This window comes from Narcine bancroftii, chromosome 2 (assembly GCF_036971445.1).
Source record: "Narcine bancroftii isolate sNarBan1 chromosome 2, sNarBan1.hap1, whole genome shotgun sequence".
In the NCBI taxonomy this organism is placed as follows: Eukaryota; Metazoa; Chordata; class Chondrichthyes; order Torpediniformes; family Narcinidae; genus Narcine; species Narcine bancroftii.
The window spans coordinates 135651593-135676792 of NC_091470.1; positions in this window are offsets into that span (position 1 = coordinate 135651593).

The window sequence follows — 25200 nt, forward strand, 5'->3', positions numbered from 1 at the left end:
CTGATTCCCCACCTCTGTTTCCCAATATCTAAGTCCCCGCCTCTGATTCCCCAACTCTGATTCCCCACCTCTGATTCCCCAGCTTTGATTCCCCGCCTCTGATTCCCCGCATCTGATTCCCTGCATCTGATTCCAAGCCTCTGATTCCCTGCCTCTGATTCCCAAACTCTGATTCCCCACCTCTGATTCCCCATATCTGATTCCCCGCCTCTGTTTCCCCGCCTCTGATTCCCCGCCTCTGTTTCCCCATATCTGATTCCCGGCCTCTGATTCCCCACCTCTGATTCCCCGCCTCTGATTCCCTGCCTCTGATTCCCCATCTCCGATTCCGCACATCTGATTCCCTGCCTCTGATTCCCCGCCTCTGATTCCCCGCCTCTGATTCCCTGCCTCTGATTCCCAACCTCTGATTCCCCGCCTCTGATTCCCCATATCTGATTCCCCGCCTCTGTTTCCCCGCCTCTGATTCCCCTCCTCTGATTCCCCAACTCTAATTCCCCGCCTCTGAATCCCCAGCTCTGATTCCCAACCTCTGATTCCACACCTCTGATTCCCCATATCTGATTCCCCGCCTCTGTTTCCCCGCCTCTGATTCCCCGCCCCTGTTTCCCCATATCTGATTCCCAGCCTCTGATTCCCCATATCTAAGTCCCCGCCTCTGATTCCCCAACTTTGATTCCCCACCTCTGATTCCCCAGCTCTGATTCCCCGCATCTGATTCCCTGCATCTGATTCCCAGCCGCTGATTCCCTGCCTCTGATTCCCAACCTCTGATTCCCCATCCCTGATTCACCTCCTTTGATTCGCCAACTCTGATTCCACATATCAGATTCCCCGCCTCTGTATCCCCGCCTCTGATTCCCCGCCTCTGATTCCCCATATCTCATTCCCCGCCTCTGATTCCCCATCTCTGATTCTGCACATCTGATTCCATGCCTCTGATTCCCCACCTCTGATTCCCCATATCTGATTCCCCGCATCTGTTTCCCCGCCTCTGATTCCCCGCCTCTGTTTCCCCATATCTAATTCCACGCCTAAGATTCCCCACCTCTGATTCCCCGCCTCTGATTCCCCAGCTCTGATTCCCCGCCTCTGATTCCCCGCCTCTGATTCCCTGCCTCTGATTCCCCGCCTCTGATTCCCAACCACTGATTCCCAACCTCTGATTCCCCACCTCTGAATCCCCATATCTGATTCCCCGCCTCTGTTTCCCCGCCTCTGATTCCCCACCTCTGTTTCCCCATATCTGATTCCCCGCCTCTGATTCCCCAACTCTGATTCCCCTCCTCTGATTTGCCAGCAATGAATCCCCGCCTCTGATTCCCCGCGTCTGATTCCCTGCCTCTGATTCCCCGCCTCTGATTCTCCATCTCTGAATCCCCGCCTCTGATTACCAGGCTCTGTTTCCCCGCCTCTGATTCCCCGCGTCTGATTCCCTGCCTCTGATTCCCCGCCTCTGATTCCCCATCTCTGATTCACCGCCTCTGAATCCCCGTGTCTGATACCCAGCCTCTGATACGCCGCCCCTGATTCCCCACCTCTGATTCCCCATATCTGATACCCCGCCTCTGTTTCTGCGCCTCTGTTTCTGCGCCTCTGATTCCCCGCCTCTGATTCCCCGCCTCTGTTTCCCCATATCTGATTCCCCGCCTCTGATTCCCCAACTCTGATTCCCCGCCTCTGATTCCCCAGCTCTGATTCCCCGTGTTTGATTCCCCGCCTCTGATTCCCCATCTCTGATTCCCGGCCTCTGATTCCCGGCCTCTGATTCCCGGCCTCTCATTCCCGGCCTCTGATACCTGGCCTCTGATTCCCCGCCTCTGGTTCCCCGCCTCTGATTCGCTGCCTCTGATTCCCCATCTCTGATTCCGCACATCTGATTCCCTGCCTCTGATTCCCCACCTCTGACTCCCCGCCTCTGATTCTCTGCCTCTGTATCCCAACCTCTGATTCCCCACCTCTGATTCCCCATATCTGATTCCCCACCTCTGTTTCCCTGCCTCTGATTCCCCACCTCTGTTTCCCGATATCTGATTCCACGCCTCTGATTCCCCAACTCTGATTCCCCGCCTCTGATTCCCCAGCTCTGATTCCCCGCCTCTGATTCCCCGTGTTTGATTCACTGCCTCTGATTCCCCGTGTCTGATTCCCCATCTCCGATTCACCGCCTTTGATTCGCCACCTCTGATTTGCCATATCAGATTCCCCGCCTCTGTATCCCCGCCTCTGGTTCCCCGCCTCTGATTCCCCATATTTCACTCCCCGCCTCTGATTCCCCATCTCTGATTCCGCACATCTGATTCCCTGCCTCTGACTCCCCACCTCTGATTCCCCATATCTGATTCCCCGCCTCTGTTTCCCCACCTCTGATTCCCCGCCTCTGTTTCCCCATATCTTATTCCACGCCTCTGATTCCCCACCTCTGATTCCCCGCCTCTGATTCCCCAGCTCTGATTCCCCGCCTCTGATTCCCCGCCACTGATTCCCTGCCGCTGATTTGCCAGCTATGATTCCCCGCCTCTGATTCTCCACGTCTGATTCCCTGCCTCTGATTCCCCGCCTCTGATTTCCCATCTCTGATTCACCACCTCTGATTCCCCACCTCTGATTCCCCATCTCTGATTCCGCACATCCGATTCCCTGCCTCTGATTCCACGCCTCTGATTCCCCGCCTCTGATTCCCTGCCTCAGATTCGCAAACTCTAATTCCCCACCTCTGATTCCCTATATCTGATTCCCCGCCTCTGTTTCCCTGCCTCTGATTCCCCGCCTCTGTTTACCCATATCTGTTTCCCCTCCTCTGATTCCCCAACTCTGATTCCCCGCCTCTGATTCCCCAGTTCTGATTCCCCGCCTCTGATTCCCGGCCTCTGATTCCCTGCCACTGATTCCCCGCCCCTGATTCCCCACCTCTGATTCCCCATTTCTTATTCCCCGCCTCTGATTCCCCACCTCTGATTGGCCGTCTCTGATACCCCGCCTCTGATTCCCCATCTCTAATTCATCACATCTGATTCCCCACCTCTGCTTCCCCATCTCTGATTCTCTACCTCTGATTCGCCACCTCTGATTCCCCATATCTGATTCACCGCCTCTGTTTTCCCGCCTCTGATTCCCCGCCTCTGATTCCCCATATCAGATTCCCCGCCTCTGATTCCCCATCTCTGATTCCCGGACTCTGATTCCCCACCTCTGATACCCCGCCTCTGATTCCCCATCTCTTATTCATCACATCTGATTCCCCACCTCTGCTTCCCCATCTCTGATTCTCTACCTCTGATTCGCCACCACTGATTCGCCATATCTGATTCACCGCCTCTGTTTCCCCGCCTCTGATTCCCCGCCTCTGATTCCCCATATCTGATTCCCCGCCTCTGATTCCCCATCTCTGATTCCCGGACTCTGATTCCCCAACTCTGATTACCAGCCTCTGATTCCCCATCCCTGATTCCCCGCCTCTGATTCCACGTGTCTGATTCCCTGCCTCTGACTCCCCGCCTCTGATTCCCCTTCTCTGATTCCCTGCGACTGATTCCCCGCCCCTGATTCCCCACCTCTGATTCTCCATATCTGATTCCCCGCCTCTGATTCCCCAACTCTGATTCCCGGCCTCTGATTCCCCAGCTCTGATTCCCCGCCCCTGATTCCCGGCGTCCGATTCCCTGCCTCTGATTCACTGCCTCTGATTCCCCATCTCTGATTCCCCGCCTCTGATTCCTCGTGTCTGATTCCCTGCCTCTGATTCCCCGCCTCTGATTCCCCGCCTCTGATTCCCTGCCACTGATTCCCCGCCCCTGATTCCCCACCTCTGATTCCCCAAATCTGATTCCCCAACTCTGATTCCCCGCCTCTGATTCCCCAGCTCTGATTCCCCGTGTTTGATTCCCCGCCTCTGATTCCCCATCTCTGATTCCCCGCCTATGATTCCCCGGCCTCTGATTCCCGGCCTCTCATTCCCGGCCTCTAATTCCCGGCCTCTGATTCCCCGCCTCTGGTTCCCCACCTCTTTTTCGCTGCCTCTGATTCCCCATCTCTGATTCCCCATCTCTGATTCCCCAATTCTGATTCCCCGCCTCTGATTCCCCAGCTCTGATTCCTCGCCTCTGATTCCCTTCCTCTGATTCCCAACCTCTGATTCCCCACCTCTGATTTCCCATATTGATTCCCTGCGTCTGATTCCCCGCCTCTGATTCTCCAACTCTGATTCCCCGCCTCTGATTCCCCTGCTCTGATTCCCCGCCTCTGATTCCACGTGTTTGATTCCCTGCCTCTGATTCCCCATCTCTGATTCACCGCCTTTGATTCGCCACCTCTGAATCCCCATATCTGATTCCCCGCCTCTGTTTCCCCGCGTCTGATTCCCCGCCTCTGTTTCCCAATATCTAAGTCCCCGCCTCTGATTCCCCAAATCTGATTCCCCACCTCTGATTCCCCAGCTCTGATTCCCCGCCTCTGATTCCCCGCATCTGATTCCCTGCATCTGATTCCAAGCCTCTGATTCCCTGCCTCTGATTCCCAACCTCTGATTCCCCACCTCTGATTTCCCATATCTGATTCCCCGCCTCTGTTTCCCCACCTCTGATTCCCCGCCTCTGTTTCCCCATATCTGATTCCCGGCCTCTGATTCCCCGCCTCTGATTCCCAGCCTCTGATTCCCTGCCTCTGATTCCCCATCTCCGATTCCGCACATCTGATTCCCTGCCTCTGATTCCCCGCCTCTGATTCCCCGCCTCTGTTTCCCCATATCTGATTCCCCGCCTCTGATTCCCCAACTCTGATTCCCCGCCTCTGATTCCCCAGCTCTGATTCCCCGTGTTTGATTCCCCGCCTCTGATTCCCCATCTCTGATTCCCGGCCTCTGATTCCCGGCCTCTGATTCCCGGCCTCTCATTCCCGGCCTCTGATACCTGGCCTCTGATTCCCCGCCTCTGGTTCCCCGCCTCTGATTCGCTGCCTCTGATTCCCCATCTCTGATTCCGCACATCTGATTCCCTGCCTCTGATTCCCCACCTCTGACTCCCCGCCTCTGATTCCCTGCCTCTGTATCCCAACCTCTGATTCCCCACCTCTGATTCCCCATATCTGATTCCCCACCTCTGTTTCCCTGCCTCTGATTCCCCACCTCTGTTTCCCGATATCTGATTCCACGCCTCTGATTCCCCAACTCTGATTCCCCGCCTCTGATTCCCCAGCTCTGATTCCCCGCCTCTGATTCCCCGTGTTTGATTCACTGCCTCTGATTCCCCGTGTCTGATTCCCCATCTCCGATTCACCGCCTTTGATTCGCCACCTCTGATTTGCCATATCAGATTCCCCGCCTCTGTATCCCCGCCTCTGGTTCCCCGCCTCTGATTCCCCATATTTCACTCCCCGCCTCTGATTCCCCATCTCTGATTCCGCACATCTGATTCCCTGCCTCTGACTCCCCACCTCTGATTCCCCATATCTGATTCCCCGCCTCTGTTTCCCCACCTCTGATTCCCCGCCTCTGTTTCCCCATATCTTATTCCACGCCTCTGATTCCCCACCTCTGATTCCCCGCCTCTGATTCCCCAGCTCTGATTCCCCGCCTCTGATTCCCCGCCACTGATTCCCTGCCTCTGATTTGCCAGCTATGATTCCCCGCCTCTGATTCTCCACGTCTGATTCCCTGCCTCTGATTCCCCGCCTCTGATTTCCCATCTCTGATTCACCACCTCTGATTCCCCACCTCTGATTCCCCATCTCTGATTCCGCACATCCGATTCCCTGCCTCTGATTCCACGCCTCTGATTCCCCGCCTCTGATTCCCTGCCTCAGATTCGCAAACTCTAATTCCCCACCTCTGATTCCCTATATCTGATTCCCCGCCTCTGTTTCCCTGCCTCTGATTCCCCGCCTCTGTTTACCCATATCTGTTTCCCCTCCTCTGATTCCCCAACTCTGATTCCCCGCCTCTGATTCCCCAGTTCTGATTCCCCGCCTCTGATTCCCGGCCTCTGATTCCCTGCCACTGATTCCCCGCCCCTGATTCCCCACCTCTGATTCCCCATTTCTTATTCCCCGCCTCTGATTCCCCACCTCTGATTGGCCGTCTCTGATACCCCGCCTCTGATTCCCCATCTCTAATTCATCACATCTGATTCCCCACCTCTGCTTCCCCATCTCTGATTCTCTACCTCTGATTCGCCACCTCTGATTCCCCTTATCTGATTCACCGCCTCTGTTTTCCCGCCTCTGATTCCCCGCCTCTGATTCCCCATATCAGATTCCCCGCCTCTGATTCCCCATCTCTGATTCCCGGACTCTGATTCCCCACCTCTGATACCCCGCCTCTGATTCCCCATCTCTTATTCATCACATCTGATTCCCCACCTCTGCTTCCCCATCTCTGATTCTCTACCTCTGATTCGCCACCACTGATTCGCCATATCTGATTCACCGCCTCTGTTTCCCCGCCTCTGATTCCCCGCCTCTGATTCCCCATATCTGATTCCCCGCCTCTGATTCCCCATCTCTGATTCCCGGACTCTGATTCCCCACCTCTGATTACCAGCCTCTGATTCCCCATCCCTGATTCCCCGCCTCTGATTCCACGTGTCTGATTCCCTGCCTCTGACTCCCCGCCTCTGATTCCCCTTCTCTGATTCCCTGCGACTGATTCCCCGCCCCTGATTCCCCACCTCTGATTCTCCATATCTGATTCCCCGCCTCTGATTCCCCAACTCTGATTCCCGGCCTCTGATTCCCCAGCTCTGATTCCCCGCCCCTGATTCCCGGCGTCCGATTCCCTGCCTCTGATTCACTGCCTCTGATTCCCCATCTCTGATTCCCCGCCTCTGATTCCCCGTGTCTGATTCCCTGCCTCTGATTCCCCGCCTCTGATTCCCCGCCTCTGATTCCCTGCCACTGATTCCCCGCCCCTGATTCCCCACCTCTGATTCCCCAAATCTGATTCCCCAACTCTGATTCCCCGCCTCTGATTCCCCAGCTCTGATTCCCCGTGTTTGATTCCCCGCCTCTGATTCCCCATCTCTGATTCCCCGCCTATGATTCCCCGGCCTCTGATTCCCGGCCTCTCATTCCCGGCCTCTAATTCCAGGCCTCTGATTCCCCGCCTCTGGTTCCCCACCTCTTTTTCGCTGCCTCTGATTCCCCATCTCTGATTCCCCATCTCTGATTCCCCAATTCTGATTCCCCGCCTCTGATTCCCCAGCTCTGATTCCTCGCCTCTGATTCCCTTCCTCTGATTCCCAACCTCTGATTCCCCACCTCTGATTTCCCATATTGATTCCCTGCGTCTGATTCCCCGCCTCTGATTCTCCAACTCTGATTCCCCGCCTCTGATTCCCCTGCTCTGATTCCCCGCCTCTGATTCCACGTGTTTGATTCCCTGCCTCTGATTCCCGGCCTCTGATTCCCCATCTCTGATTCACCGCCTTTGATTCGCCACCTCTGAATCCCCATATCTGATTCCCCGCCTCTGTTTCCCCGCGTCTGATTCCCCGCCTCTGTTTCCCAATATCTAAGTCCCCGCCTCTGATTCCCCAAATCTGATTCCCCACCTCTGATTCCCCAGCTCTGATTCCCCGCCTCTGATTCCCCGCATCTGATTCCCTGCATCTGATTCCAAGCCTCTGATTCCCTGCCTCTGATTCCCAACCTCTGATTCCCCACCTCTGATTCCCCATATCTGATTCCCCGCCTCTGTTTCCCCACCTCTGATTCCCCGCCTCTGTTTCCCCATATCTGATTCCCGGCCTCTGATTCCCCGCCTCTGATTCCCAGCCTCTGATTCCCTGCCTCTGATTCCCCATCTCCGATTCCGCACATCTGATTCCCTGCCTCTGATTCCCCGCCTCTGATTCCCCGCCTCTGATTCCATGCCTCTGATTCCCAACCTCTGATTCCCCACCTCTGATTCCCCATATCTGATTCCCCGCCTCTGTTTCCCCGCCTCTGATTCCCCTCCTCTGATTCCACAACTCTAATTCCCCACCTCTGATTCCCCAGCTCTGATTCCCCGTGTTTGATTCCCTGCCTCTGATTCCCTGCCCTGATTCCCCATCTCTGCTTCACCGCCTTTGATTCGCCACCTCTGATTTCCCATATCTGATTCCCCGCCTCTGTTTCCCCGCCTCTGATTCCCTGCCTCTGATTCCCAACCTCTGATTCCACACCTCTGATTGCCCATATCTGATTCCCCGCCTCTGTTTCCCCGCCTCTGATTCCCCGCCCCTGTTTCCCCATATCTGATTCCACGCCTCTGATTCCCCATATCTAAGTCCCCGCCTCTGATTCCCCAACTTTGATTCCCCACCTCTGATACTCCAACTCTGATTCCCCGCCTCTGATTCCCCGCATCTGATTCCCTGCATCTGATTCCCAGCCTCTGATTCCCTGCCTCTGATTCCCAACCTCTGATTCCCCACCTCTGATTCCCCATATCTGATTCCCCGCCTCTGTTTCCCCGCCTCTGATTCCCCGCCTCTGTTTCCCCATATCTGATTCCCCGCCTCTATTTGCCCGCCTCTGATACCCCGCCTCTGTTTCCCCATATCTGATTCCCCGCCTCTGAATCCCCAACTCTGATTCCCTGCCTCTAATTTCCCAGCTCTGATTCCCCGCCTCTGATTCCCCGTGTCTGATTTCCTGCCTCTGATTCCCCGCCCCTGATTACCCATGTCTGATTCACCGCCTCTGATTCCCCACCTCTGATTCCCCATCTCTGATTCCGCACATCCGATTCCCTGCCTCTGATTCCCCGCCTCTGATTCACTGCCTCTGCTTCCCCAGCTCTGATTCCCCGCCTCTGATTCCCCGCGTCTTATTCCCTGCTTCTGATTCTGATTCCCTGCCTCTGATTCCCCATCTCTGATTCCGCACATCTGATTCCCTGCCTCTGATTCCCCACCTCTGATTCCCCATATCTGATTCCCTGCCTCTGTTTCCCCGCCTCTGATTCCCCGCCTCTGTTTCCTCATATCTAAGTCCCCGCCTCTGATTCCCCAACTCTGATTCCCCACCTCTGATTCCCCAGCTCTGATTCCCCGCCTCTGATACCCGCATCTGATTCCCTGCATCTGATTCCCAGCCTCTGATTCCCTGCCTCTGATTCCCAACCTCTGATTCCCCACCTCTGATTCCCCATATCTGATTCCCCGCCTCTGTTTCCACGCCTCTGATTCCCCGCCTCTGTTTCCCCATATCAGATTCCCCGCCTCTATTTGCCCACCTCTGATTCCCCACCTCTGTTTCCCCATATCTGATTCCCCGCCTCTGAATCCCCAACTCTGATTCCCTGCATCTAATTCCCAAGCTCTGATTCCCCGCCTCTGATTCCCAGTGTCTGATTTCCTGCCTCTGATTCCCCGCCTCTGATTACCCATGTCTGATTCACCGCCTCTGATTCCCCACCTCTGATTCCCCATCTCTGATTCCGCACATCCGATTCCCTGCCTCTGATTCCCCGCCTCTGATTCACCGCCTCTGATTCCCGGCCTCTGAATTCCCGCCTCTGATTCCCTGCCACTGATACCCCGCCCCAGATTCCCCACCTCTGATTCCCCATATCTGATTCCCCGCCTCTGTTTCCCCGCCTCTGATTCCCCGCCTCTGATTCCCCATATCTCATTCCCCGCCTCTGAATCCCCATCTCTGATTCCCGGACTCTGATTCCCCACCTCTGATTCCCGGCCTCTTATTCCCGGCATCTGATTCCGGCCTCTGATTCCCGGCCTCTGATTCCCTGCTTCTGATTCTGATTCCCTGCCTCTGATTCCCCATCTCTGATTCCGTACATCTGATTCCCTGCCTCTGATTCCCCACCTCTGATTCCCCATATCTGATTCCCCGCATCTGTTTCCCCGCCTCTGATTCCCCGCCTCTGTTTCTCAATATCTAAGTCCCCGCCTCTGATTCCCCAACTCTGATTCCCCACCTCTGATTCCCCAGCTCTGATTCCCCGCCTCTGATTCCCCGTGTTTGATTCACTGCCTCTGATTCCCCGTGTCTGATTCCCCATCTCCGATTCACCGCCTTTGATTCGCCACCTCTGATTTGCCATATCAGATTCCCCGCTTCTGTATCCCCGCCTCTGGTTCCCCGCCTCTGATTCCCCATATTTCATTCCCCGCCTCTGATTCCCCATCTCTGATTCCGCACATCTGATTCCCTGCCTCTGACTCCCCACCTCTGATTCCCCATATCTGATTCCCCGCCTCTGTTTCCCCACCTCTGATTCCCCGCCTCTGTTTCCCCATATCTTATTCCACGCCTCTGATTCCCCACCTCTGATTCCCCGCCTCTGATTCCCCAGCTCTGATTCCCCGCCTCTGATTCCCCGCCACTGATTCCCTGCCTCTGATTTGCCAGCTATGATTCCCCGCCTCTGATTCTCCACGTCTGATTCCCTGCCTCTGATTCCCCGCCTCTGATTTCCCATCTCTGATTCACCACCTCTGATTCCCCACCTCTGATTCCCCATCTCTGATTCCGCACATCCGATTCCCTGCCTCTGATTCCACGCCTCTGATTCCCCGCCTCTGATTCCCTGCCTCAGATTCGCAAACTCTAATTCCCCACCTCTGATTCCCTATATCTGATTCCCCGCCTCTGTTTCCCTGCCTCTGATTCCCCGCCTCTGTTTACCCATATCTGTTTCCCCTCCTCTGATTCCCCAACTCTGATTCCCCGCCTCTGATTCCCCAGTTCTGATTCCCCGCCTCTGATTCCCGGCCTCTGATTCCCTGCCACTGATTCCCCGCCCCTGATTCCCCACCTCTGATTCCCCATTTCTTATTCCCCGCCTCTGATTCCCCACCTCTGATTGGCCGTCTCTGATACCCCGCCTCTGATTCCCCATCTCTAATTCATCACATCTGATTCCCCACCTCTGCTTCCCCATCTCTGATTCTCTACCTCTGATTCGCCACCTCTGATTCCCCATATCTGATTCACCGCCTCTGTTTTCCCGCCTCTGATTCCCCGCCTCTGATTCCCCATATCAGATTCCCCGCCTCTGATTCCCCATCTCTGATTCCCGGACTCTGATTCCCCACCTCTGATACCCCGCCTCTGATTCCCCATCTCTTATTCATCACATCTGATTCCCCACCTCTGCTTCCCCATCTCTGATTCTCTACCTCTGATTCGCCACCACTGATTCGCCATATCTGATTCACCGCCTCTGTTTCCCCGCCTCTGATTCCCCGCCTCTGATTCCCCATATCTGATTCCCCGCCTCTGATTCCCCATCTCTGATTCCCGGACTCTGATTCCCCACCTCTGATTACCAGCCTCTGATTCCCCATCCCTGATTCCCCGCCTCTGATTCCACGTGTCTGATTCCCTGCCTCTGACTCCCCGCCTCTGATTCCCCTTCTCTGATTCCCTGCGACTGATTCCCCGCCCCTGATTCCCCACCTCTGATTCTCCATATCTGATTCCCCGCCTCTGATTCCCCAACTCTGATTCCCGGCCTCTGATTCCCCAGCTCTGATTCCCCGCCCCTGATTCCCGGCGTCCGATTCCCTGCCTCTGATTCACTGCCTCTGATTCCCCATCTCTGATTCCCCGCCTCTGATTCCCCGTGTCTGATTCCCTGCCTCTGATTCCCCGCCTCTGATTCCCCGCCTCTGATTCCCTGCCACTGATTCCCCGCCCCTGATTCCCCACCTCTGATTCCCCAAATCTGATTCCCCAACTCTGATTCCCCGCCTCTGATTCCCCAGCTCTGATTCCCCGTGTTTGATTCCCCGCCTCTGATTCCCCATCTCTGATTCCCCGCCTATGATTCCCCGGCCTCTGATTCCCGGCCTCTCATTCCCGGCCTCTAATTCCCGGCCTCTGATTCCCCGCCTCTGGTTCCCCACCTCTTTTTCGCTGCCTCTGATTCCCCATCTCTGATTCCCCATCTCTGATTCCCCAATTCTGATTCCCCGCCTCTGATTCCCCAGCTCTGATTCCTCGCCTCTGATTCCCTTCCTCTGATTCCCAACCTCTGATTCCCCACCTCTGATTTCCCATATTGATTCCCTGCGTCTGATTCCCCGCCTCTGATTCTCCAACTCTGATTCCCCGCCTCTGATTCCCCTGCTCTGATTCCCCGCCTCTGATTCCACGTGTTTGATTCCCTGCCTCTGATTCCCGGCCTCTGATTCCCCATCTCTGATTCACCGCCTTTGATTCGCCACCTCTGAATCCCCATATCTGATTCCCCGCCTCTGTTTCCCCGCGTCTGATTCCCCGCCTCTGTTTCCCAATATCTAAGTCCCCGCCTCTGATTCCCCAAATCTGATTCCCCACCTCTGATTCCCCAGCTCTGATTCCCCGCCTCTGATTCCCCGCATCTGATTCCCTGCATCTGATTCCAAGCCTCTGATTCCCTGCCTCTGATTCCCAACCTCTGATTCCCCACCTCTGATTCCCCATATCTGATTCCCCGCCTCTGTTTCCCCACCTCTGATTCCCCGCCTCTGTTTCCCCATATCTGATTCCCGGCCTCTGATTCCCCGCCTCTGATTCCCAACCTCTGATTCCCTGCCTCTGATTCCCCATCTCCGATTCCGCACATCTGATTCCCTGCCTCTGATTCCCCGCCTCTGATTCCCCGCCTCTGATTCCATGCCTCTGATTCCCAACCTCTGATTCCCCACCTCTGATTCCCCATATCTGATTCCCCGCCTCTGTTTCCCCGCCTCTGATTCCCCTCCTCTGATTCCACAACTCTAATTCCCCACCTCTGATTCCCCAGCTCTGATTCCCCGTGTTTGATTCCCTGCCTCTGATTCCCTGCCCTGATTCCCCATCTCTGCTTCACCGCCTTTGATTCGCCACCTCTGATTTCCCATATCTGATTCCCCGCCTCTGTTTCCCCGCCTCTGATTCCCTGCCTCTGATTCCCAACCTCTGATTCCACACCTCTGATTGCCCATATCTGATTCCCCGCCTCTGTTTCCCCGCCTCTGATTCCCCGCCCCTGTTTCCCCATATCTGATTCCACGCCTCTGATTCCCCATATCTAAGTCCCCGCCTCTGATTCCCCAACTTTGATTCCCCACCTCTGATACTCCAACTCTGATTCCCCGCCTCTGATTCCCCGCATCTGATTCCCTGCATCTGATTCCCAGCCTCTGATTCCCTGCCTCTGATTCCCAACCTCTGATTCCCCACCTCTGATTCCCCATATCTGATTCCCCGCCTCTGTTTCCCCGCCTCTGATTCCCCGCCTCTGTTTCCCCATATCTGATTCCCCGCCTCTATTTGCCCGCCTCTGATTCCCCGCCTCTGTTTCCCCATATCTGATTCCCCGCCTCTGAATCCCCAACTCTGATTCCCTGCCTCTAATTTCCCAGCTCTGATTCCCCGCCTCTGATTCCCCGTGTCTGATTTCCTGCCTCTGATTCCCCGCCCCTGATTACCCATGTCTGATTCACCGCCTCTGATTCCCCACCTCTGATTCCCCATCTCTGATTCCGCACATCCGATTCCCTGCCTCTGATTCCCCGCCTCTGATTCACTGCCTCTGCTTCCCCAGCTCTGATTCCCCGCCTCTGATTCCCCGCGTCTTATTCCCTGCTTCTGATTCTGATTCCCCGCCTCTGATTCCCCGCCTCTGTTTCCTCATATCTAAGTCCCCGCCTCTGATTCCCCAACTGTGATTCCCCACCTCTGATTCCCCAGCTCTGATTCCCCGCCTCTGATACCCGCATCTGATTCCCTGCATCTGATTCCCAGCCTCTGATTCCCTGCCTCTGATTCCCAACCTCTGATTCCCCACCTCTGATTCCCCATATCTGATTCCCCGCCTCTGTTTCCACGCCTCTGATTCCCCGCCTCTGTTTCCCCATATCAGATTCCCCGCCTCTATTTGCCCACCTCTGATTCCCCACCTCTGTTTCCCCATATCTGATTCCCCGCCTCTGAATCCCCAACTCTGATTCCCTGCATCTAATTCCCAAGCTCTGATTCCCCGCCTCTGATTCCCAGTGTCTGATTTCCTGCCTCTGATTCCCCGCCTCTGATTACCCATGTCTGATTCACCGCCTCTGATTCCCCACCTCTGATTCCCCATCTCTGATTCCGCACATCCGATTCCCTGCCTCTGATTCCCCGCCTCTGATTCACCGCCTCTGATTCCCGGCCTCTGAATTCCCGCCTCTGATTCCCTGCCACTGATACCCCGCCCCAGATTCCCCACCTCTGATTCCCCATATCTGATTCCCCGCCTCCGTTTCCCCGCCTCTGATTCCCCGCCTCTGATTCCCCATATCTCATTCCCCGCCTCTGAATCCCCATCTCTGATTCCCGGACTCTGATTCCCCACCTCTGATTCCCGGCCTCTTATTCCCGGCATCTGATTCCGGCCTCTGATTCCCGGCCTCTGATTCCCTGCTTCTGATTCTGATTCCCTGCCTCTGATTCCCCATCTCTGATTCCGTACATCTGATTCCCTGCCTCTGATTCCCCACCTCTGATTCCCCATATCTGATTCCCCGCATCTGTTTCCCCGCCTCTGATTCCCCGCCTCTGTTTCTCAATATCTAAGTCCCCGCCTCTGATTCCCCAACTCTGATTCCCCACCTCTGATTCCCCAGCTCTGATTCCCCGCCTCTGATTCCCCGCATCTGATTCCCTGCATCTGATTCCAAGCCTCTGATTACCTGCCTCTGATTCCCAACCTCTGATTCCCCACCTCTGATACCCCATATCTGATTCCCCGCCTCTGTTTCCCCGCCTCTGATTCCCCGCCTCTGTTTCCCCATATCTGATTCCCGGCCTCTGATTCCCCACCTCTGATTCCCCGCCTCTGATTCCCTGCCTCTGAGTCCCCACCTCCGATTCCGCACATCTGATTCCCTGCCTCTGATTCCCAACCTCTGATTCCCCACCTCTGATTCCCCATATCTGATTCCCCGCCTCCGTTTCCCCTCCTCTGATTCCCCTCCTCTGATTCCCCAACTCTAATTCCCCGCCTCTGATTCCCCAGCTCTGATTCCCCGTGTTTGATTCCCTGCCTCTGATTCCCTGCCCTGATTCCCCATCTCTGTTTCACCGCCTTTGATTCGCCACCTCTGATTCCCCATATCTGATTCCCTGCCTCTGTTTCCCCGCCTCTAATTCCCTGCCTCTGATTCCCAACCTCTGATTCCACACCTCTGATTCCCCATATCTGATTCCCCGCCTCTGTTTCCCAGCCTCTGATTCCCCGCCCCTGTTTCCCCATATCTGATTCCCCGCCTCTGATTCCCCATATCTAAATCCCCGCCTCTGATTCCCCAACTTTGATTCACCACCTCTGATTCCCCAGCTCTGATTCCCCGCCTCTGATACCCCGCATCTGATTCCCTGCATCTGATTCCCCGCCTCTGTTTCCCCGCCTCTGATTCCCCTCCTCTGATTCCCCAACTCTAATTCCCCGCCTCTGAATCCCCAGCTCTGATTCCCAACCTCTGATTCAACACCTCTGATTCCCCATATCTGATTCCCCGCCTCTGTTTCCCTGCCTCTGATTCCCCGCCCCTGTTTCCCCATATCTGATTCCCAGCCTCTGATTCCCCATATCTAAGTCCCCGCCTCTGATTCCCCAACTTTGATTCCCCACCTCTGATTCCCCAACTTTGATTCCCCACCTCTGATTCCCCAGCTCTGATTCCCCGCATCTGATTCCCTGCATCTGATTCCCAGCCGCTGATTCCCTGCCTCTGATTCCCAACCTCTGATTCCCCATCTCTGATTCACCACCTTTGATTCGACAACTCTGATTCCACATATCAGATTCCCCGCCTCTGTATCCCCGCCTCTGATTCCCCGCCTCTGATTCCCCATATCTCATTCCCCGCCTCTGATTCCCCATCTCTGATTCTGCACATCTGATTCCATGCCTCTGATTCCCCACCTCTGATTCCCCATATCTGATTCCCCGCATCTGTTTCCCCGCCTCTGATTCCCCGCCTCTGTTTCCCCATATCTAATTCCACGCCTAAGATTCCCCACCTCTGATTCCCCGCCTCTGATTCCCCAGCTCTGATTCCCCGCCTCTGATTCCCCGCCTCTGATTCCCTGCCTCTGATTCCCCGCCTCTGATTCCCAACCACTGACTCCCAACCTCTGATTCCCCACCTCTGAATCCCCATATCTGATTCCCCGCCTCTGTTTCCCCGCCTCTGATTCCCCACCTCTGTTTCCCCATATCTGATTCCCCGCCTCTGATTCCCCAACTCTGATTCCCCTCCTCTGATATGCCAGCAATGAATCCCCGCCTCTGATTCCCCGCGTCTGATTCCCTGCCTCTGATTCCCCGCCTCTGATTCTCCATCTCTGAATCCCCGCCTCTGATTACCAGGCTCTGTTTCCCCGCCTCTGATTCCCCGCGTCTGATTCCCTGCCTCTGATTCCCCGCCTCTGATTCCCCATCTCTGATTCACCGCCTCTGAATCCCCGTGTCTGATACCCAGCCTCTGATACCCCGCCCCTGATTCCCCACCTCTGATTCCCCATATCTGATACCCCGCCTCTGTTTCTGCGCCTCTGTTTCTGCGCCTCTGATTCCCCGCCTCTGATTCCCCGCCTCTGTTTCCCCATATCTGATTCCCCGCCTCTGATTCCCCAACTCTGATTCCCCGCCTCTGATTCCCCAGCTCTGATTCCCCGTGTTTGATTCCCCGCCTCTGATTCCCCATCTCTGATTCCCGGCCTCTGATTCCCGGCCTCTGATTCCCGGCCTCTCATTCCCGGCCTCTGATACCTGGCCTCTGATTCCCCGCCTCTGGTTCCCCGCCTCTGATTCGCTGCCTCTGATTCCCCATCTCTGATTCTGCACATCTGATTCCCTGCCTCTGATTCCCCACCTCTGACTCCCCGCCTCTGATTCCCTGCCTCTGTATCCCAACCTCTGATTCCCCACCTCTGATTCCCCATATCTGATTCCCCACCTCTGTTTCCCTGCCTCTGATTCCCCACCTCTGTTTCCCGATATCTGATTCCACGCCTCTGATTCCCCAACTCTGATTCCCCGCCTCTGATTCCCCAGCTCTGATTCCCCGCCTCTGATTCCCCGTGTTTGATTCACTGCCTCTGATTCCCCGTGTCTGATTCCCCATCTCCGATTCACCGCCTTTGATTCGCCACCTCTGATTTGCCATATCAGATTCCCCGCCTCTGTATCCCCGCCTCTGGTTCCCCGCCTCTGATTCCCCATATTTCATTCCCCGCCTCTGATTCCCCATCTCTGATTCCGCACATCTGATTCCCTGCCTCTGACTCCCCACCTCTGATTCCCCATATCTGATTCCCCGCCTCTGTTTCCCCACCTCTGATTCCCCGCCTCTGTTTCCCCATATCTTATTCCACGCCTCTGATTCCCCACCTCTGATTCCCCGCCTCTGATTCCCCAGCTCTGATTCCCCGCCTCTGATTCCCCGCCACTGATTCCCTGCCTCTGATTTGCCAGCTATGATTCCCCGCCTCTGATTCTCCACGTCTGATTCCCTGCCTCTGATTCCCCGCCTCTGATTTCCCATCTCTGATTCACCACCTCTGATTCCCCACCTCTGATTCCCCATCTCTGATTCCGCACATCCGATTCCCTGCCTCTGATTCCACGCCTCTGATTCCCCGCCTCTGATTCCCTGCCTCAGATTCGCAAACTCTAATTCCCCACCTCTGATTCCCTATATCTGATTCCCCGCCTCTGTTTCCCTGCCTCTGATTCCCCGCCTCTGTTTACCCATATCTGTTTCCCCTCCTCTGATTCCCCAACTCTGATTCCCCGCCTCTGATTCCCCAGTTCTGATTCCCCGCCTCTGATTCCCGGCCTCTGATTCCCTGCCACTGATTCCCCGCCCCTGATTCCCCACCTCTGATTCCCCATTTCTTATTCCCCGCCTCTGATTCCCCACCTCTGATTGGCCGTCTCTGATACCCCGCCTCTGATTCCCCATCTCTAATTCATCACATCTGATTCCCCACCTCTGCTTCCCCATCTCTGATTCTCTACCTCTGATTCGCCACCTCTGATTCCCCATATCTGATTCACCGCCTCTGTTTTCCCGCCTCTGATTCCACGCCTCTGATTCCCCATATCAGATTCCCCGCCTCTGATTCCCCATCTCTGATTCCCGGACTCTGATTCCCCACCTCTGATACCCCGCCTCTGATTCCCCATCTCTTATTCATCACATCTGATTCCCCACCTCTGCTTCCCCATCTCTGATTCTCTACCTCTGATTCGCCACCACTGATTCGCCATATCTGATTCACCGCCTCTGTTTCCCCGCCTCTGATTCCCCGCCTCTGATTCCCCATATCTGATTCCCCGCCTCTGATTCCCCATCTCTGATTCCCGGACTCTGATTCCCCACCTCTGATTACCAGCCTCTGATTCCCCATCCCTGATTCCCCGCCTCTGATTCCACGTGTCTGATTCCCTGCCTCTGACTCCCCGCCTCTGATTCCCCTTCTCTGATTCCCTGCGACTGATTCCCCGCCCCTGATTCCCCACCTCTGATTCCCCAGCTCTGATTCCCCGTGTTTGATTCCCCGCCTCTGATTCCCCATCTCTGATTCCCGGCCTCTGATTCCCGGCCTCTGATTCCCGGCCTCTCATTCCCGGCCTCTGATACCTGGCCTCTGATTCCCCGCCTCTGGTTCCCCGCCTCTGATTCGCTGCCTCTGATTCCCCATCTCTGATTCCGCACATCTGATTCCCTGCCTCTGATTCCCCACCTCTGACTCCCCGCCTCTGATTCCCTGCCTCTGTATCCCAACCTCTGATTCCCCACCTCTGATTCCCCATATCTGATTCCCCACCTCTGTTTCCCTGCCTCTGATTCCCCACCTCTGTTTCCCGATATCTGATTCCACGCCTCTGATTTCCCAACTCTGATTCCCCGCCTCTGATTCCCCAGCTCTGATTCCCCGCCTCTGATTCCCCGTGTTTGATTCACTGCCTCTGATTCCCCGTGTCTGATTCCCCATCTCCGATTCACCGCCTTTGATTCGCCACCTCTGATTTGCCATATCAGATTCCCCGCCTCTGTATCCCCGCCTCTGGTTCCCCGCCTCTGATTCCCCATATTTCATTCCCCGCCTCTGATTCCCCATCTCTGATTCCGCACATCTGATTCCCTGCCTCTGACTCCCCACCTCTGATTCCCCATATCTGATTCCCCGCCTCTGTTTCCCCACCTCTGATTCCCCGCCTCTGTTTCCCCATATCTTATTCCACGCCTCTGATTCCCCACCTCTGATTCCCCGCCTCTGATTCCCCAGCTCTGATTCCCCGCCTCTGATTCCCCGCCACTGATTCCCTGCCTCTGATTTGCCAGCTATGATTCCCCGCCTCTGATTCTCCACGTCTGATTCCCTGCCTCTGATTCCCCGCCTCTGATTTCCCATCTCTGATTCACCACCTCTGATTCCCCACCTCTGATTCCCCATCTCTGATTCCGCACATCCGATTCCCTGCCTCTGATTCCACGCCTCTGATTCCCCGCCTCTGATTCCCTGCCTCAGATTCGCAAACTCTAATTCCCCACCTCTGATTCCCTATATCTGATTCCCCGCCTCTGTTTCCCTGCCTCTGATTCCCCGCCTCTGTTTACCCATATCTGTTTCCCCTCCTCTGATTCCCCAACTCTGATTCCCCGCCTCTGATTCCCCAGTTCTGATTCCCCGCCTCTGATTCCCGGCCTCTGATTCCCTGCCACTGATTCCCCGCCCCTGATTCCCCACCTCTGATTCCCCATTTCTTATTCCCCGCCTCTGATTCCCCACCTCTGATTGGCCGTCTCTGATACCCCGCCTCTGATTCCCCATCTCTAATTCATCACATCTGATTCCCCACCTCTGCTTCCCCATCTCTGATTCTCTACCTCTGATTCGCCACCTCTGATTCCCCATATCTGATTCACCGCCTCTGTTTTCCCGCCTCTGATTCCCCGCCTCTGATTCCCCATATCAGATTCCCCGCCTCTGATTCCCCATCTCTGATTCCCGGACTCTGATTCCCCACCTCTGATACCCCGCCTCTGATTCCCCATCTCTTATTCATCACATCTGATTCCCCACCTCTGCTTCCCCATCTCTGATTCTCTACCTCTGATTCGCCACCACTGATTCGCCATATCTGATTCACCGCCTCTGTTTCCCCGCCTCTGATTCCCCGCCTCTGATTCCCCATATCTGATTCCCCGCCTCTGATTCCCCATCTCTGATTCCCGGACTCTGATTCCCCACCTCTGATTACCAGCCTCTGATTCCCCATCCCTGATTCCCCGCCTCTGATTCCACGTGTCTGATTCCCTGCCTCTGACTCCCCGCCTCTGATTCCCCTTCTCTGATTCCCTGCGACTGATTCCCCGCCCCTGATTCCCCACCTCTGATTCTCCATATCTGATTCCCCGCCTCTGATTCCCCAACTCTGATTCCCGGCCTCTGATTCCCCAGCTCTGATTCCCCGCCCCTGATTCCCGGCGTCCGATTCCCTGCCTCTGATTCACTGCCTCTGATTCCCCATCTCTGATTCCCCGCCTCTGATTCCCCGTGTCTGATTCCCTGCCTCTGATTCCCCGCCTCTGATTCCCCGCCTCTGATTCCCTGCCACTGATTCCCCGCCCCTGATTCCCCACCTCTGATTCCCCAAATCTGATTCCCCAACTCTGATTCCCCGCCTCTGATTCCCCAGCTCTGATTCCCCGTGTTTGATTCCCCGCCTCTGATTCCCCATCTCTGATTCCCCGCCTATGATTCCCCGGCCTCTGATTCCCGGCCTCTCATTCCCGGCCTCTAATTCCCGGCCTCTGATTCCCCGCCTCTGGTTCCCCACCTCTTTTTCGCTGCCTCTGATTCCCCATCTCTGATTCCCCATCTCTGATTCCCCAATTCTGATTCCCCGCCTCTGATTCCCCAGCTCTGATTCCTCGCCTCTGATTCCCTTCCTCTGATTCCCAACCTCTGATTCCCCACCTCTGATTTCCCATATTGATTCCCTGCGTCTGATTCCCCGCCTCTGATTCTCCAACTCTGATTCCCCGCCTCTGATTCCCCTGCTCTGATTCCCCGCCTCTGATTCCACGTGTTTGATTCCCTGCCTCTGATTCCCGGCCTCTGATTCCCCATCTCTGATTCACCGCCTTTGATTCGCCACCTCTGAATCCCCATATCTGATTCCCCGCCTCTGTTTCCCCGCGTCTGATTCCCCGCCTCTGTTTCCCAATATCTAAGTCCCCGCCTCTGATTCCCCAAATCTGATTCCCCACCTCTGATTCCCCAGCTCTGATTCCCCGCCTCTGATTCCCCGCATCTGATTCCCTGCATCTGATTCCAAGCCTCTGATTCCCTGCCTCTGATTCCCAACCTCTGATTCCCCACCTCTGATTCCCCATATCTGATTCCCCGCCTCTGTTTCCCCACCTCTGATTCCCCGCCTCTGTTTCCCCATATCTGATTCCCGGCCTCTGATTCCCCGCCTCTGATTCCCAGCCTCTGATTCCCTGCCTCTGATTCCCCATCTCCGATTCCGCACATCTGATTCCCTGCCTCTGATTCCCCGCCTATGATTCCCCGCCTCTGATTCCATGCCTCTGATTCCCAACCTCTGATTCCCCACCTCTGATTCCCCATATCTGATTCCCCGCCTCTGTTTCCCCGCCTCTGATTCCCCTCCTCTGATTCCACAACTCTAATTCCCCACCTCTGATTCCCCAGCTCTGATTCCCCGTGTTTGATTCCCTGCCTCTGATTCCCTGCCCTGATTCCCCATCTCTGCTTCACCGCCTTTGATTCGCCACCTCTGATTTCCCATATCTGATTCCCCGCCTCTGTTTCCCCGCCTCTGATTCCCTGCCTCTGATTCCCAACCTCTGATTCCACACCTCTGATTGCCCATATCTGATTCCCCGCCTCTGTTTCCCCGCCTCTGATTCCCCGCACCTGTTTCCCCATATCTGATTCCACGCCTCTGATTCCCCATATCTAAGTCCCCGCCTCTGATTCCCCAACTTTGATTCCCCACCTCTGATACTCCAACTCTGATTCCCCGCCTCTGATTCCCCGCATCTGATTCCCTGCATCTGATTCCCAGCCTCTGATTCCCTGCCTCTGATTCCCAACCTCTGATTCCCCACCTCTGATTCCCCATATCTGATTCCCCGCCTCTGTTTCCCCGCCTCTGATTCCCCGCCTCTGTTTCCCCATATCTGATTCCCCGCCTCTATTTGCCCGCCTCTGATTCCCCGCCTCTGTTTCCCCATATCTGATTCCCCGCCTCTGAATCCCCAACTCTGATTCCCTGCCTCTAATTTCCCAGCTCTGATTCCCCGCCTCTGATTCCCCGTGTCTGATTTCCTGCCTCTGGTTCCCCGCCCCTGATTACCCATGTCTGATTCACCGCCTCTGATTCCCCACCTCTGATTCCCCATCTCTGATTCCGCACATCCGATTCCCTGCCTCTGATTCCCCGCCTCTGATTCACTGCCTCTGCTTCCCCAGCTCTGATTCCCCGCCTCTGATTCCCCGCGTCTTATTCCCTGCTTCTGATTCTGATTCCCTGCCTCTGATTCCCCATCTCTGATTCCGCACATCTGATTCCCTGCCTCTGATTCCCCACCTCTGATTCCCCATATCTGATTCCCTGCCTCTGTTTCCCCGCCTCTGATTCCCCGCCTCTGTTTCCTCATATCTAAGTCCCCGCCTCTGATTCCCCAACTCTGATTCCCCACCTCTGATTCCCCAGCTCTGATTCCCCGCCTCTGATACCCGCATCTGATTCCCTGCATCTGATTCCCAGCCTCTGATTCCCTGCCTCTGATTCCCAACCTCTGATTCCCCACCTCTGATTCCCCATATCTGATTCCCCGCCTCTGTTTCCACGCCTCTGATTCCCCGCCTCTGTTTCCCCATATCAGATTCCCCGCCTCTATTTGCCCACCTCTGATTCCCCACCTCTGTTTCCCCATATCTGATTCCCCGCCTCTGAATCCCCAACTCTGATTCCCAGCATCTAATTCCCAAGCTCTGATTCCCCGCCTCTGATTCCCAGTGTCTGATTTCCTGCCTCTGATTCCCCGCCTCTGATTACCCATGTCTGATTCACCGCCTCTGATTCCCCACCTCTGATTCCCCATCTCTGATTCCGCACATCCGATTCCCTGCCTCTGATTCCCCGCCTCTGATTCACCGCCTCTGATTCCCGGCCTCTGAATTCCCGCCTCTGATTCCCTGCCACTGATACCCCGCCCCAGATTCCCCACCTCTGATTCCCCATATCTGATTCCCCGCCTCTGTTTCCCCGCCTCTGATTCCCCGCCTCTGATTCCCCATATCTCATTCCCCGCCTCTGAATCCCCATCTCTGATTCCCGGACTCTGATTCCCCACCTCTGATTCCCGGCCTCTTATTCCCGGCATCTGATTCCGGCCTCTGATTCCCGGCCTCTGATTCCCTGCTTCTGATTCTGATTCCCTGCCTCTGATTCCCCATCTCTGATTCCGTACATCTGATTCCCTGCCTCTGATTCCCCACCTCTGATTCCCCATATCTGATTCCCCGCATCTGTTTCCCCGCCTCTGATTCCCCGCCTCTGTTTCTCAATATCTAAGTCCCCGCCTCTGATTCCCCAACTCTGATTCCCCACCTCTGATTCCCCAGCTCTGATTCCCCGCCTCTGATTCCCCGCATCTGATTCCCTGCATCTGATTCCAAGCCTCTGATTACCTGCCTCTGATTCCCAACCTCTGATTCCCCACCTCTGATACCCCATATCTGATTCCCCGCCTCTGTTTCCCCGCCTCTGATTCCCCGCCTCTGTTTCCCCATATCTGATTCCCGGCCTCTGATTCCCCACCTCTGATTCCCCGCCTCTGATTCCCTGCCTCTGAGTCCCCATCTCCGATTCCGCACATCTGATTCCCTGCCTCTGATTCCCAACCTCTGAATCCCCACCTCTGATTCCCCATATCTGATTCCCCGCCTCCGTTTCCCCGCCTCTGATTCCCCTCCTCTGATTCCCCAACTCTAATTCCCCGCCTCTGATTCCCCAGCTCTGATTCCCCGTGTTTGATTCCCTGCCTCTGATTCCCTGCCCTGATTCCCCATCCCTGATTCCCCGCCTCTGATTCCACGTGTCTGATTCCCTGCCTCTGACTCCCCGCCTCTGATTCCCCTTCTCTGATTCCCTGCGACTGATTCCCCGCCCCTGATTCCCCACCTCTGATTCTCCATATCTGATTCCCCGCCTCTGATTCCCCAACTCTGATTCCCGGCCTCTGATTCCCCAGCTCTGATTCCCCGCCCCTGATTCCCGGCGTCCGATTCCCTGCCTCTGATTCACTGCCTCTGATTCCCCATCTCTGATTCCCCGCCTCTGATTCCCCGTGTCTGATTCCCTGCCTCTGATTCCCCGCCTCTGATTCCCCGCCTCTGATTCCCTGCCACTGATTCCCCGCCCCTGATTCCCCACCTCTGATTCCCCAAATCTGATTCCCCAACTCTGATTCCCCGCCTCTGATTCCCCAGCTCTGATTCCCCGTGTTTGATTCCCCGCCTCTGATTCCCCATCTCTGATTCCCCGCCTATGATTCCCCGGCCTCTGATTCCCGGCCTCTCATTCCCGGCCTCTAATTCCCGGCCTCTGATTCCCCGCCTCTGGTTCCCCACCTCTTTTTCGCTGCCTCTGATTCCCCATCTCTGATTCCCCATCTCTGATTCCCCAATTCTGATTCCCCGCCTCTGATTCCCCAGCTCTGATTCCTCGCCTCTGATTCCCTTCCTCTGATTCCCAACCTCTGATTCCCCACCTCTGATTTCCCATATTGATTCCCTGCGTCTGATTCCCCGCCTCTGATTCTCCAACTCTGATTCCCCGCCTCTGATTCCCCTGCTCTGATTCCCCGCCTCTGATTCCACGTGTTTGATTCCCTGCCTCTGATTCCCGGCCTCTGATTCCCCATCTCTGATTCACCGCCTTTGATTCGCCACCTCTGAATCCCCATATCTGATTCCCCGCCTCTGTTTCCCCGCGTCTGATTCCCCGCCTCTGTTTCCCAATATCTAAGTCCCCGCCTCTGATTCCCCAAATCTGATTCCCCACCTCTGATTCCCCAGCTCTGATTCCCCGCCTCTGATTCCCCGCATCTGATTCCCTGCATCTGATTCCAAGCCTCTGATTCCCTGCCTCTGATTCCCAACCTCTGATTCCCCACCTCTGATTCCCCATATCTG